At 42.0% G+C, this 14,645-nt stretch overlaps 1 protein-coding gene and 1 long non-coding RNA gene across 5 annotated transcripts in view; one reads left to right on the plus strand and one right to left on the minus strand.

Moving 5' to 3' along the window:
• The window catches only part of SRRM3 (serine/arginine repetitive matrix 3), a 462,774-nt gene that overhangs the window by 89,869 nt on the left and 358,260 nt on the right, over positions 1 to 14,645 (plus strand). The window lies entirely within an intron of this gene.
• LOC130355921 (uncharacterized) overlaps positions 11,646 to 14,645 on the minus strand; it is a 72,991-nt gene continuing 69,991 nt past the window's right edge. The window contains exon 3 of the long non-coding RNA XR_008888700.1: positions 11,646 to 12,661. This is a non-coding gene — a long non-coding RNA (uncharacterized LOC130355921). The remainder of the gene's footprint in view (positions 12,662 to 14,645) is intronic.

Consider the following 14,645-nt stretch of genomic DNA (forward strand, 5'->3'; position numbering starts at 1 on the left):
CCCCAATAAAAATGAAAAACGTCTGGTACGCCACTGTTTCCAAAACGGAGCCTCCAACTGTTGCAAAACAACTACTCCCAGTATTGCCAGATAGCCACTGATTGTCTAGGCATGCTGGGAGTTTTACAACAGCTGGAGGCACCCTGTTTGGGAATCACTGGCGTAGAATACCCCTATGTCCACCCCTATGCAAGTCCCTAATTTAGGCCTCAAATGCGCATGGCGCTCTCACTTTGGAGCCCTGTCGTATTTCAAGGCGACAGTTTAGGGTCACATATGGGGTATTGCCGTGCTTTCACCCTTTTTAAAAATGTAAAATTTTTGGGAAAACAAGCATTTTAGGTAAAAAAAAATTTTTTTTTTTACATATACAAAAGTCGTGAACCACCTGTGGGGTATAAAGGTTCACATTACCCCTTGTTACGTTCCCCGAGGGGTCTAGTTTCCAAAATGGTATGCCATGTGTTTTTTTTTTTGCTGTTCTGGCACCATAGGGGCTTCCTAAATGCGGCATGCCCCCAGAGCAAAATTTGCTTTCAAAAAGCCAAATGTGACTCCTTCTCTTCTGAGACCTGCAGTGCGCCAGCAGAGCACTTTTCACCCCCATATGGGGTGTTTTCTGAATCGGGAGAAATTGGGCTTCAAATTTTGTGAATTTTTCGTGAATCAACTGTGGGGTATTAAGGTTCACTTTACCCCTTGTTACGTTCCCCGAAGGGTCTAGTTTCCAAAATGGTATGCCATGTGGGGTTTTTTGCTGTTCTGGCACCATAGGGGCTTCCTAAAGGTGACATGCCCCCCAAAAACCATTTGTCGCTCCTTCCCTTCTGAGCCCTCTACTGCGCCCGCCGGACACTTTACATAGACATATGAGGTATATGCTTACTCGAGAGAAATTGGATTTCAAATACAAGTAAACATTTTCTCCTTTTTACCCCTTGCAAAAATTCAAAAATTGGGTCTACAAGAACATGCGAGTGTAAAAAATGAAGATTTTGAATTTTCTCCTTCACTTTGCTGCTATTCCTGTGAAACACCTAAAGGGTTAATACATTTACTGAATGTCATTTTGAATACTTTGGGGGGTGCAGTTTTTATAATGGGGTCTTTTATGGGGTATTTCTAATATGAAGACCCTTCAAATCCACTTCAAAACTGAACTGGTCCCTGAAAAATAGTGAGTTTGAAAATTTTGTGAAAAATTGGAAAATTGCTGCTGAACTTTGAAGCCCTCTGATGTCTTCCAAAAGTAAAAACTCAAAAATTTTATGATGCAAACATAAAGTAGACATATTGTATATGTGAACCCCAAAAAAATATATTTTGAATATCCATTTTCCTTACAAGCAGAGAGCTTTAAAGTTAGAAAAATGCAAAATGTTCATTTTTTTCATCAAATTTGGGGATTTTTCACCAAGAAAGGATGCAAGTTACCATAAAATTTTACCACTAAGTTAAAGTAGAATATGTCACGAAAAAACATTCTCTGAATCAGAATGATAACTAAAAGCATTCCAGAGTTATTAATGTTTAAAGTGACAGTGGTCAGATTTGCAAAAAACGCTCTGGTCCTTAAGGTGTAAAATGGCCTGGTCCTTAAGGGGTTAAAGACCACGGGTTTTTACGTTTTTGCACTTTTGTATTTTCCTCCTCACCTTTTAAAAATAATAACTCTTTGAATTTTGCACCTAAAAATCCATATGATGGCTTATTTTTTGCGCCACCAATTCTACTTTGCAGTGACATCAGTCATTTTACCCAAAAATGTACGGCAAAACGGAAAAAAAAAATCATTGTGCGACGAAATTGAAGAAATAACGTCATTTGGGAGCTTCCTTTTCTACGCAGTACATTTTTTGGTAAAAATGACACCTTATCTTTATTCTGTAGGTCCATACGATTAAAATTATACCCTACTTATATAGGTTTGATTTTGTGTATTTCTGGAAAAAATCATAACTACATGCAGGAAAATGTATACGTTTAAAATTGTCATTTTCTGACCCCTATAACTTTTTTATTTTACGGCATGTGGGCTCATTTTTTGCGCCGTGATCTGAAGTTTTTAGTGGTACCACTTTTGTATTGATCGGACTTTTTGATCGCTTTTTATTAATTTTTTTATGATATAAAAAGTGACCAAAAATACGTTATTTTGGACTTTGGAATTTTTCTGCTCATACGCCATTGACCGTGCGGTTTAATTAATGATACATTTTTATAGTTCAGACATTTACGCACGTGGCGATACCACACATGTTTATATTTATTTTTATTTACATGTTTTTTTTTTTATTTGGACTTTTATTAGGGAAAGGGTTAAATCACATTTATTAACTTTTTCTTTACACTTTTTTTTTCAAATGTTTTTTGCAGTGTTATGACTCCCATAGGGGGCTATAACACTGCACACACTGAGTTTTTACACTGATCACTGCAAAGCCATAGCTTTGCATTGATCAGTGTTATCGGCAGTCGATTGCTCAAGCCTTCATCTCAGGCTTGAAGCAATCAATCGCCGATCGGAGGCATCGGAGGAAGGTAAGAGGACCTCCGCTCGCGTCCTAGCTGTTCGAGACACCACATTTTCACTGCAGTGGTCCCGATCAGCCCCACTGAGCAGCCGTGAAGCTTTTACTTTCATTTTAGTCGCAACGTTCAACTTAGAACACTGCGTCTAATGGGATAATAGCGCGCGGCACCTCGATCGCTACCGCGCGCTATTATCCCCGGGTCCCGGCTTCAGTTACATGCCGGGACCGACACAATATGACAGGGGGTCACGTGTGACCCCACTTTATATTGTGGTAACCTTCTAAGGACGTAAATATACGTCCTTGGTCGTTAAAGGGGTACTCCGCCCCTAGACATCTTATCCCCTATCCAAAGGATAGGGGTTAAAATGTCAGATCACCGCGGTCCCGCTGCTGGGGAGCCCCGGGATTGCCAATGCGGCACTGCGCTATCATTGCTGCACAGAGCGAGTTCGCTCTGTGCGTAATGACGGGCGATACAGGGGCCGGAGCAGCGTGACGTCATGGCTACGCTCCTCATGACATCACGGCCCGTCCTCTTAATGCAAGTCTATGGCGGGGGTGTGACGACTGCCACGCCCCTCCCATAGACTTGTATTGAGGGGGGCGGGCCGTGATTTCACAAGGGGCGTAGCCGTGACGTTACGATGCTCCCGCCCCTGTATTGCCCGTCATTACGTGCAGAGCGAACTTGCTCTGCGCATTAATGATAGCGCAGTGCCGCAGTGGCGATCCCGGTGCTTCCCAGCAGCGGGACTGCGGCGATCTGACATCTTATCCCCTATCCAAAGGATAGGGGATAAGATGTCTAGGGGCGGAGTACCCCTTTAACGACCAAGGACGTATATTTATATTTTTGTCTTTGTCCCCTTAGTAGCTTTTTATATTAAATTTTTTATTTATTTATTGGAATTTCTCTTTTTTTTTTTTTTTTTTTTATCTCTGCTTTCATTTCCTTTTTTTTTTTTTCTTTTCTACTTTTTGTTTGTTAACCCATTAACGACCACAGGGATGTGGAATTTCTATCGCCCGATGCCCGGGACTAGCAGTTTTGGGCGCCGGGCAGGTGAATTTGTCCGGCCCTTAGCCCGAGCTAATTTGTCCGGCCCTTAGCTTCGGGCAAGCAGGGCCGGACCTGACAAGTGCGGCGATCTGCAGTCTGTATGGAGCGGGCTGCCGACTCCTGCCCGCTCCATACTCTGCCGCCTGTGTCCTCCGATGCAGAGCAGGGGAGATGAGAAGCTGTGTATGTCTTCTCTCCCCTGCTCTGCAGACGTGCGGGGGGAGATGAGGGGCGTGTCTTCTTGCTCCCCGTGCAGACCTGCGTCCTCTGCCTTCACTCCTCCCAGCTGTAGCTTCGGAGAGCTGAGGGGAGGAGACACGTCTGCACGGGGAGATGCTTGCGGCGCTCAGCAGTATGTATGGAGCGGGCTCGGGATTCCTGCCCGCTCCATACTCTGCAGCCCCCGGCTGCATACTCTGCAGCCGGGGGCCGCCGCTAATAGCCAGCATGCTGGCTATTAACCCTTTAGATCGCCGCCGTCAAAGCTGACAGCGGCGTCTTAAGGGACATGTGAATGCTCCCTGGTTGGCTAGTGGGGTGGATCGCCCCCCCCCCCCCCCGCAGCGCGATCGCAGGGGGGCGATCCACTATGGAGGTAGCCGGAGGACTTACCTCTGCTTCCTGCTGTCCCGGCTCTGTCATTGATAGATCCTGGCTGGACCAGGCTCTATCAATGGATCACAGAGCACACAGATTAATAGAGTTCAACAGAATCTATTCATCTGTCTGAGGAATCTAATGATTCCTCATAAGTCTAATAAAGTGTAAAAAAAATAAATAAATAAAATAAAAAAGTTTTAATAAAAGTTTGAAAGACACATTAACCTAGTGGTCTTCAAACTGTGCCCCTCCAGATGTTACAAAACCACAATTCCCAGCATGCCAGGACAGCCGTTGGCTGTCCGGGCATGCTGGGAGTTGTAGTTTTGCAACATCTGGAGGGCCACAGTTTGAAGACCGCTGCATTAACCCCTTCCATCTTAAAAGTTCAAATCACCCCCTTTTCCTATATAAAAACATGCAAACATAATAAAAATAAACATATTTGGTATCGCTTCGTGCGTAATTGTACAACCTATGAAAATATAACATAATGTATGCCGTACGGTAAATGTAAAAAAATACCAAACCACAGATTTGCAATTTTTATAATATCCCAGAAAAAAAAGTTAAAAAGCGATTTAAAAGTCAGATCAATGCCAAGATGGTGCTGATACAAAAAACAGATTATGGCGCAAAAAATGAGCGCTCATACAGCCTGGTATGCGAAAAAAAAATAAAGCTACAGGGGTTAAAATATGGCAAATAAAAAAATTTGAAAAAGTCCAGAATTAGTAAAACATGACGTAAACTATACAAATCTGGTATCGCTGTAATCAGGCGCCTAAAGTATAAAACTAACATGTTACCTCAACCACAAGGTAAATGGCGCAGAAAAGAAAAAACGCCAAATCTGCTAAATTATCTTTTACTATTTCAATTTCACTTTACCGATTATTATATATATATATATATATATATTTTTGGTTCGGAGAATATGTTATTGAAAAATTTAAAGGTATCATTATAGTAGGTAGTTATGGCTATTATAGGGCGAGGAGGAAAAAAACGAGAGCGTAAAAGCGAAAATTGGCCGAACAAGTGGATCGTCATGAGGGACAAGTAGATTTTGCTCCATTTTAGTCCCGTGGACAAGTAGTTTTTTATGAAATTTCCACACCCCTGGACCATGAATGTAAAGTTACGTCCTGGTGCAGAGTTACTTTGCTTTATTTATTTGCTTTACACTATATTTTTCCTGTGCGTATATTTTTTCCCCATGCAACAGAATTTAATATCATGGGACAGAATTTTCCCCACATGTGCGAAACATTGATAAATACGTGCGTGAAAAAATTGTCGGAGAAAAAAAAACACTCTGAAAAGAACCCGACAATCTAAGTTGTTGTTGAGCGCAAATATTCAAAATGCTAATTATTACTGAGAATATTGGCACTTTGCGATTTGGCGAATATTTAGAATATAGTGAATATTCATCCATATATTCGCAAAACATCGCAAATTGGAATATGGCCTATACTGCTCATCACTAATTATTATGGCCAGCAGGCCATGCAGTTCTCACCAGCCACTACTGCATGAACCAGGCCTGTGTTTATTGTTGGGGTACGATTTTGTTTTTACACTTGCTTTAGGCTAGGATTCCACTTGTTTTTTTTTCTGGCAGTTTTTGGAAAACTGCCACTGCAGTTTTTGAGCCAAAGTCAGAAGTGGATCCATAAGGGAGGAGAAGTGTAAGTTCTTCCTTTATATGTCCTATTCCTTTTGAATTCACTTCTGGCTTTGGCTCAAAAACTGCAGTGACAGTATTCCAAAAACTGCCAGAAAAAAACCAAGTGGAATCCTATCCTCATTGTGGTTACGTAAACTAACTTCCCTGATGAGTTCTTATAAGGAGGAAACATGTTAGTAGTACATTTAGAGTGTGAATTGGTCCTTGTGAAGTACGGGGTAGGAGTCACCTTTTTTAGGGCAAGTGCCCTGCTGGTTTCCTCAGCGAGTAGGGATAGATGGGCGCACCTACTTGAGGGTTAAATAGGGATTGCGTTCTCCCAACTAAGACCTCCTCTCTTCTACTACTGTATATGGTAAGACCATTTCATATCTTCTTATAGTTATGCAGATTTGTTGATGATAACAGCATGTTTATGGTCTGAGCTCTCTGTTTGATTCATCCTGCTTTTTTCTGTGATGATGAAAATAGACATTTGTTGTTAAGTTACTATTTTTGGGACCTTTAAATGTTATGTTTTATAGTTTTTATACCATTTGTGTTAATATTATTGGTACCTTTTGGTGTCTTGTAACTAGCCTTTGTCTTGGTGCTTTTGACCCCTTATTTCAACCTTGCACTTTCTCCTTTATGTCAGTTTTAAATAAACATAATGGGGGACATTTCCTAATCTAGTCTATTCTGGGTATGCTTATAGACCAGCGTATGTGGTAGTCTCCTGTCTATTGTGCTCCTAATTTATCAAAGGTCTCACAGCCCTTGATAAATTCTGTGCTCAGACTTCAGGGTCTACAGCTTAAACTGCATTTAGACCTGCTCCAACATGGTCTGACATTTCAGCGTATTTTGGGCAGATGCGACTTGTCGCACAAAAGTCGCACTTGATAAATTCAGCACCAATGCATTTTCCAATGCATTTCCATCTAAAATAGACTAGAATGCATCATGTTCTAAAAATCCTCTACAGAAAAAGTCGCAGAAAAGTCACACATATTTAGACTGCGACTTTCTGTGCGACAAATTTAGACAGGAAAAACCAGTCTAAATCCTTTGATAAATCTCCCCCAATGTATCATATTATGTTGCCATGTATGATGAATTTGTAAATTTTTTTCCGTGCACTCTTTTGTTGTGTTGTTTTCCACTCCATCTTTTGAGCAGTATGTAGGTGCTCAAAAATTTTGCATACATAGAATAAATGTCTCTATAAAGTCATGGCACTTAAACTACATCCCCTTTTTTGGACCAAAAGCTAATGAAAAGTCGCAAAAGATGTTGCAAATGCTTATAGGGTTACTCCGCTATCCAGCGTCCGGAACATTGAGTTTCGAACGCTGTGTGCAGGCTTCTGTGTTCATGCCCGCCCCCTTGTCACGTCCCGCCCCGTCACGTTTTATTTTCTTAAAGGGGGGAATAGCAGGAATTAGTATTCATGGGGGGGGGGGGGGGGGGGCAATAATGTTTTTCCCCACTTGGCTTGCTATCTTAGTCTTAGTACTATTTTTTTCTATCTGTATTCCCATGGTATTGTAGCACTACATAGGGGGGTTGTATTTTGTAAAGCAATCTTATCTACACTTGCTATGTGATGCGGTTGGTGGTTAGACCTTAGACCACGAAATGGTTTGATGTGTGGGGGAGGGAGACTGGTGTACTGACCCCAGTATTATGTATTTAGGTTCTTTGGATGTGGCCCTCCTGAGGGGGATTTTTCTTTTGATTAACACCATAGGACTACTTAACTTTACTATTTGTTCTCTTGGGGGCGGGGTTTGGTTTTGAGCTGGTGATTGGTACGGAAAGTTCTTCAGCATGGGAAAAAGTGAAGTCAGGAGATTAATGGATCCCTCCAGAGTTAGTGTTCAAGGAGGGGATTCGTCAAAGGGGGGGGGGAGTTTATGTGGCACCTTCTACATCCTGACTCACACAAATATACCCATTATTCCTATTCGCAGGACTCATGGTCTCAAATTGATCACCTTTATGTTACTCCCTCGTTGGGCCCTCACATATTACATAGCCAAATATCTGACCTTGTAATTTCTGATCATGCTCCTGTAGTTTTTCACTGCGCAGATGTGGTGCCGAAGGGTACGGATTGTATTTGGTTCTTCCCTCAAGGGCAAGGGAGGATGAGTTTCGGTAATTGTTGAAGCACTGGTGGCTAGACTATGAGTCCAATAATGCCTCTCCGGATATTGACCCACAAGAACTTAGGAGTCTTAGATAACAGTAAATTTAGCTGTAGTGACCAGTGTTGGGCACCTGCTGCCAAGGCAAATAAAATCATGGGGTGCATCAATAGGGGCACAGATGCCCACGACAGAAATAATTCTACCGCTGTACAAATCACTAGTCCGACCACACATAGAATACTGTGTACAGTACTGGCCACCAGTGTACAAGAAAGATACAGTGGAGGGTTCAAAGACGGGCAACCAGAGTAATACGGGGAATGGGAGGACTACAGTACCCAGAAAGATTATCAGAATTGGGGTTATTTAGTTTAGAAAAAAGAAGGCTTAGGGGGAGACCTAATAACTATGTATAAATATATCAGGGAACCATACAGAGATCTCTCCCATGATCTATTTATACCCAGGACTGTATCTATATCAAGGGGGCATCCTCTTTGTCTTGAGGAAAGAAGGTTTCACCAGCACAGATGGGGGTTCTTTACTGTAAGAGCAGTGAGACTTTGGAACTCTCTGCCAGAGGAGGTGGTCATGGTGAACTCTGTAAAAGAGTTCAAAAGGGGTCTGGATGCATTTTTGGAGAGTAATAATATTTCTGGTTATGGATACTAGATTTATAGGGACAGAACGTTGATCCAGGGATTTATTCTGACTGCCATATTTGGAGTCGGGAAGGAATTTTTACCTCTAGAATGGTGTTTTTTTGCCTTCCTATGGATCCACTCAGTAGGGAGTATATTGGGAGGCAGCAAAGGCTGTACTACGGGGCCGCATTATGGCACACACGTCTACTTTGAAGAATGCATTGCTAATCAGTTGAGGGTAAAAGGGGAGAAACTGAGAATGGCCTATACAGCTTTTCTGGAAGCTCCGGGGGAGCCTACTAAACAGGCATGGCAGCAGGCTCGACTTGATTATGAAGCCTGGGTGTAGAAGAGGGATAATATATATAGGTCCTCTTTTGAGGCATCCCTTTTCAAGTATGGCAATAATCTGGGGAGAATTGTTGGCCAAATTTACAAAGGGATCATATTCACCTCCTGGTGTTATAACATTGAAAGATCCGCTGTGACAGCTTTGTTGAGGGATTCATTTCAGAAGGTATACTCATGCTCCTCAGATTCCTCTCCTAGTTGACTGAGGCACATCTGCCAAAGTTGTCTGAGAAGGAACTATCTGCATTGAATGCTAACATCACATTGGAAGAATTGCAGACAGTCATTAAAACACTTCCATCTGGGAAAGCACTGGGGCCAGACAGTTTCTCCAGTGATTTTTACAAGTCTCTTTCTTCAGAAATATCTCTGTCTCTTCTAGTGCTTTATAATTCTTACCTTCCTGTTGCAGTTTCTTCCACCGCCATGAATACGGCATATGTCCTGGTCCTTCTGAAACCTGGTAAAGATCTTACGACTCCTAATGGCTACAGGCCTATTTTCCGCATTAATGTAGATCTAAAGTTGATGTCAAAGATCATGGCCGACCGTCTGGCTACGGTGCTACCAAGACTAACCTCACGGGTGCAAGTGGGTTTTGTAAGGGGGAGAGAGGCAGATGCTAATATTAGAAAAGTGTTGGCAGTTTTGGACGATGTTCACATCAATCCGGAGCTGCATCCCTTGCCTGCTATCCTATCATTAGACGCTGAAAAGGCATTTGATAGCGTGCAATGGGATTGGTTGTGGAGGGTAATGGAATTCATGGGCTTCACTAGGGCCTTCTCAACTTATGTACATTCCCTATATATAAGGCTGTCCCCTCTCTCCCCTTTTGTTCAATTTGGCCATTGAACCTCTAACCAGGGTTCTGCAAACTGATCAAACGATCAAGGGGGTAAAGGTGGGGGACAGGGAGGTAAAATCTGCTTTCTTTGCAGATGATATTATACTATTCCTATCTGTCCCGGCAGGGTATATATGGAAGGTATTTAAGCTCCTGTCCGACTTTGGATGAACCTCAGGGATTAAGGTAAATGCTGCCAAAAGTGTACTGCTAGATATACAGGGTTCTCTTCGAAAGGGCTAATGGGGAACACTTGCAGGTCCCTATTACGGTTTCCTTTTCCTCTATAAAAGATTCGGGATCCATATTGGTTGCTTGCCTAGTTCTTTGTATACCCTTGATTATAAGCCTCTTTTTCAAAAAATTGTGGCTGAGCTCCAGAGATGGATTACTCTTCCACTCCCGTTTCTGGCCAGATGCCATCTGCTTAAGATGATGAGTTTTTCTAAATTACTTTACCCAATGCAAACCTTAACGATTTTGCTAAAGCATAAGGATGTGGACATGTTGCAGAGAGAGCTCACCCAATTTATATGGGCGAATAAATGGCTGAGGATTGCATTGAGGAAACTAATGCTACCTAAATTACAAGGTGGGATTAACTTCCCGGATATCCGTCACTATAACTTAGCCTGCTTATTGAGACACGGAGTTGATTGGATTAGGGGATCAAATGTGTATTCTAATGTGACTTTGGAAGCTAGTATGGTGGGACTGTGGTCGCTAGGAGCCTTGCTGCACACCCGTTATACAGCTTTGCCGACCTTAGTTAAACATATTATTCTCCTACGCGACACAATCGCAGCAGGGAAGGCGTGGCGACTAGCCATGTGCTTGCCTTTTCAAATTAGTAAACACATGCCTTTATGGTCACATCCTGAATATAAGGCATTCAAAATGCTTTATATTGGGTGTGGGAGGAAGCGGGGGTGTTATCCAAGTGATAGGAGATATTACTCTTTATCAGAACCTCCAGGCCAATATGGAATAGGTCCCCTTCACTTTCTACAATACACTCAGCGTATGTCATTTTTTGCAATCAAGGTTGGGTGACGTCTCTACTGAGTGCATGTCTATGCCCTTTGATGTGTTTCTGTCCTCGTCCTCCACTATGTATTATCTTTCATATCTTTATTGGAAGATCAAAAGGAAGGGTAGCGAGGCTCTGGGGGCTTCTTTATTCCCCTACTAGGAACAGAAACTGGGAACAGATGACATTACCAAACCTATCCTGGAAGGGTCGATGAAAGTGAGGAAGGTGGCGGTATGTGAGGTGTGGAGGGAGACCCAGTTTAAGGTAATTCATCTTGCCCTTTACAGTTTCACTCTCCCGAGATCAGTTGATCATCCGGATCGTATTGAACATTGCTCAAATTGCGGCCTGAGATGGTCGGATTTGTTACATGGCCTTGTGACTTGTCTGAAATCTACTGCCTTCTGGGTCTACTGCTTTGCGCTCATGATAATTAGTTTTTGTGTTATTGATATTTCTGATGTTTCATATGATATGTATCATTATATGTCTCCTGTGATTGTTATATATATGCTCTGCAAATTGGTTGAGACATGTTCCCTGCAGCAGGTTATTGTTTACTATTGTACATGGAAAACATTTCTGCTTTGAAAACTGAATAAAAATTATATTTAAAAAAAAAAAAGAACAGCCACATGAAGCTTAGTAAATCCAAATATTTGGTGGTTGACACATGATGTTATAATTTGTGTGGGTAAGTGATGCTTTCTGTAAAATGTTTTGTGTACCAATTGACTGTAAAGCATACACACTTTTACAAATACCTTTTATTGTACCATGATGTTATCAGCAAACCCTTCAAGTCTTCTAAGGGTGCGTTCACACTGAGGAATAGGAGAGGAATCCTCGCGTAAAAACTCTGCAGCGGAATTACTTTTTTTTTTTTTGCGAAATTTGCGTTCATTTTGTGTGAAAATCATGTGGAATTAACGCAGAATTCCGCGCGGAATATAGGAGGAAACAGTTTTTTTTTTTTTTTTTTTTGCGGGACTACAACCACCAATTGGAATTTCCCTTTTTATTACATTTTTTTTTTCATGCAGAATTCCGCGCAAATTTCGTGCAAATTCCACGCGGAAACGATTTCAAGTGGAATTTTTTTTACCATTGACTTCAATGGACTTCTGCTTGTGTATTCTGCAAGAAGAATTAACATGTTCTTTCTTCTAGATGAATGGAGTTCACGCAGTGTGAACAGTGCAGAGTAAAATACATTGAAATCAATGGCAAAGCAGATGTTAATTATTTCTAAGCGGAGAATTCAAGAGGAATTACTCGCGTAAATTCCTCTTGAATTACTCAGTGTGAACACACCCTAAGAGACCAGGCCACCTCCTTGGTTGATCCAATACTGATGCTCATGTGCCAGTGTAGGCTCTTTCAGCCAAGGACTGAGGTCAGCATGGGCACTCGTCTGCAGCTATGTAGTCACATACGCAGCAAGCTGCATTACACTGCCAGTTAGGCTCTTGTCAAAATTGCTCAGATGCCCACAGGTGCCAGCTATAACTAATTGCAGGCGTAACGTTGTAAGTGCCATGATTGGTGATATCCCTAGTCCTGGCCTTCTGACCCTATAAATATTGCTGTCCGTAGCGATCGTGGAATCTTAAGAGTTTAACAGGCGGAAGTGTTCTGTCTGTCATCTCATTGGTGTCCTCCTGCCACTGGTTTAATGGATTTTCATAGAATCTCGGGCCCAGTGGCAGCAATGTGCATTTGCCATGTATTTCTTGCCTATGGCTAGTCCTAGAATGTTGCCTGTTAAAAAACAAAGACTGAGTTATAGTTCATGCATGTTGGTGTATTCTCTGTTAAATAATTACATTAATGTAAGGTTAGCTGTATGTTATTCTGTTGGTAGAATAGTATTTAGACATCTGCTAGTCTATGTATACATGGAGTAGATTCTGTCTTTGTTACATTAAATGATCTAATGATACAGTTTATGTTGAAATGGATAAAATGGTTATTTCTAGAGCAGAAGAGGTTTACATCTGAAAAAATTGTCTTCCTCTGAACCCTAGGATATCATTGAAATAACGTCTTAGGCCCCTTTCATACTGCCGTTATGCCTCGGCAATAACGGGCGTCAGACTCTCTTTTTTTTTTTCTAGTTTGACGGCCGTCATTTTGACCTGTCATAACGGGCAATAACGGGTCCCGATGGACCCCGTTATAGTCAATGGGGTCCGCTGGGCGCCGTTATTTTCAGAGAGAATAGCGGGAGAAAAAGACAGTGCAAGCACTATTTTTTCTCCCGCTATTCTTGATCCTAAAATAACGGGCTTCACTCTGCCAGAGACAGCCGGCAGTTTGAATGTAGCTTTTCACTTCCATGCTTCCTTTAGATCAGGCATTGCATTGAGGTTATTGTAAAGCTTAAGAAGAGGAACCACAATGAGGGCAGGGGCTGTGCATTTCTATGAAGCCTCTTTGTCTCTGTGACAAACATATTGCTCCATGGCCAATTAAAATAGCTACTGTCATCTAGCTACTTCCTGGCCACATAAAAGAGAAGACTAACTATTAGGCTAAGTTGCCACTGCAGTTTTAGAGCCAAAGTTAGAAGTCGAGCCATAACAGAGGAGAAGTAGAAGCCCTTCCTTTATATTTCCTATTCCTTTTGAATACACCTCTGGTTTTGGCTCAAAAACTGCAGTGGCAGTATTCCAAAAACTGCCAGAAAAAAAACCAAGTGGAAACTTAGCCTTACAGTACTGAAAACACAGTACACATTGTTAGGACAAAAAGTTCTCTACAGAAATACATTTTTAAGCAAGGCATCATTTTTATGATATTTCACAATATAAAGAGGAAAGATATTTCTCACTGCAATCGCTTCATACTTGTGCCAATGAGAGACAAACTACACATCTCTTTGACCTTGGAGTAGAGTTTTACAAGTTCTTGAGTATTGATTAAAGAAGCGGCGGTTTAACTGCAGGAAATATCTTCAAGGTCACAGATGTCTGAAGGTTTTATTTAATGAGAGATAGATGGGGCCATCGTTTTGATGTACTGCCTCGCTCTTACAAGAATTACCATTGTCCAAAACATCATTAAAACTGTTTGTCTACCTGTAGTTGCACCCATTGCAGTACTGCTTTGATAATATAACTGTAAAATTACTACTGGTACTAAACCTGACTTACAGGCTCTATTATAATCCATTCTCATACACAACTGCATTCATAATCCTGTAGGCATCTAAGCTCAAACTTTAAAAAAAAAAAGACTTTGAGCATCATGTTAGGGAGCAGGATAAGCTGAACAGATTGACATATTTCTTAATGGAAAAAGACTCATTATAACCTGCCATTTAATGAGTGGAATCTCTGATCTTTCCATTAGGGCTGGGCGGTATACCGGTTCATACCGAATACCGAAATTTTTGTGCTGCACCATATGAATTTTAACCCATACCGCAATACCGGTTTGGCCCCTCCCCCTTGGGAATGAATGAATTATCAGCCCAGCACTGCGCTGTCCCCATCGGGGAACTAATCATATGTGACCTGCAAGCGCTGTTCTGCCCCCCCCCCCCCCCAATTAATTATCAGCCCAGCGCTACTACTCACATATGTCACCCGCAAGCTATGCCCTCCTGGGTCCTCTTGTTTGTTGCGGCCACCGGCGCTGACACTCTATACCAGTGGCCTTCAACCTCCAGATGTTGCAAAACTACAACTCCCAGCATGTCTGGACAGCCGTTGGCTGGAGGTCCGCAGGTTGAAAACCACTG

This window comes from Hyla sarda, chromosome 2 (genome assembly GCF_029499605.1).
Source record: "Hyla sarda isolate aHylSar1 chromosome 2, aHylSar1.hap1, whole genome shotgun sequence".
Classification (NCBI taxonomy): domain Eukaryota; kingdom Metazoa; phylum Chordata; class Amphibia; order Anura; family Hylidae; genus Hyla; species Hyla sarda.